Consider the following 1,116-nt stretch of genomic DNA (forward strand, 5'->3'; position numbering starts at 1 on the left):
GCACAAACTTAATTAAGCATTTAAAATAAACATATGGAAGCCAATTGGTGTTATTATTAGAAGAAAAAAATTGCAACCGATGGCTTCCCATACAATTTTGGTGATTGTCTTCGACAAAAGACACATCTATTAGATGTTTAAACGGGAATTGACAACTCTGTTACTCTGAAAACCAAGGCATGTACGACATATATGGATCTAAAGGGGGGAGGTGGCCCAATCAGGATGGAAGTCTTCGATGTGTTCTTTGAAATATTTTACATTATGACCAGTACAAACATCTAACATGGTAATTGAACTACTGCATACTTGTCATAGAATGAAATTCAAAACAGTGTGGCTGTGGCCATTGATTGACACATTAAATTCATCCATTGACTGGGACAATTTAGGTGAACGTTTGTATGTAACGACCATTGCTCACTGTGTACTTTTTAAAGACACTTAAACTATGGGGTCACCAAAGGTTGTCAACACCTTAATTAAGTAATTCGAAAAAATTAATCAGAAATAACACAATGTTTTGATTTATATCAATTATATAAATCAAAACATAAAGGTTATTCCTGATTAATTTTTCGAATTATTTTATAATTAAAGGCGTTAAGAACCTTTGGTGACCCCACAGTTTAAATGTCTATCGTAGGTACGTCGTGAACAGTGGTCGTTACAGACAAACGTTCACGTAAATTGTCCCAGTCAATGGATGAATTTAATCTGTCAATCAATGGCCACAGCCACACTGTTTTGAATTTCATTCTATTGTTTTCTATTTTAAACTACTGCGCATGCATGTATACTTGTCATTTTTTTGTTCTATATCTGCAACCCTATTTGAAAATTATACCATACGTATTTTTTATGTGTTTATTCTTTTATCAACATTTTCTGTTTTTCTGTTTTGGGAAATTTGTTTTTCCTACATGTAACTGTCATCCTACCACAAAGACAAAGTATGTTTATATATATAATATATATATTTAGACTCGTTTATATATGTATATATATATAATACAGTCATATGTTGATCACAATTAACAATATCAATGTTATCTTTTGATCTTATCAGAATTTTGATCAATTATCAATTATCACATTAACTTCTACCCGCTTCTG

This window comes from Mytilus edulis, chromosome 1 (assembly GCF_963676685.1).
Source record: "Mytilus edulis chromosome 1, xbMytEdul2.2, whole genome shotgun sequence".
NCBI lineage: Eukaryota > Metazoa > Mollusca > Bivalvia > Mytilida > Mytilidae > Mytilus > Mytilus edulis.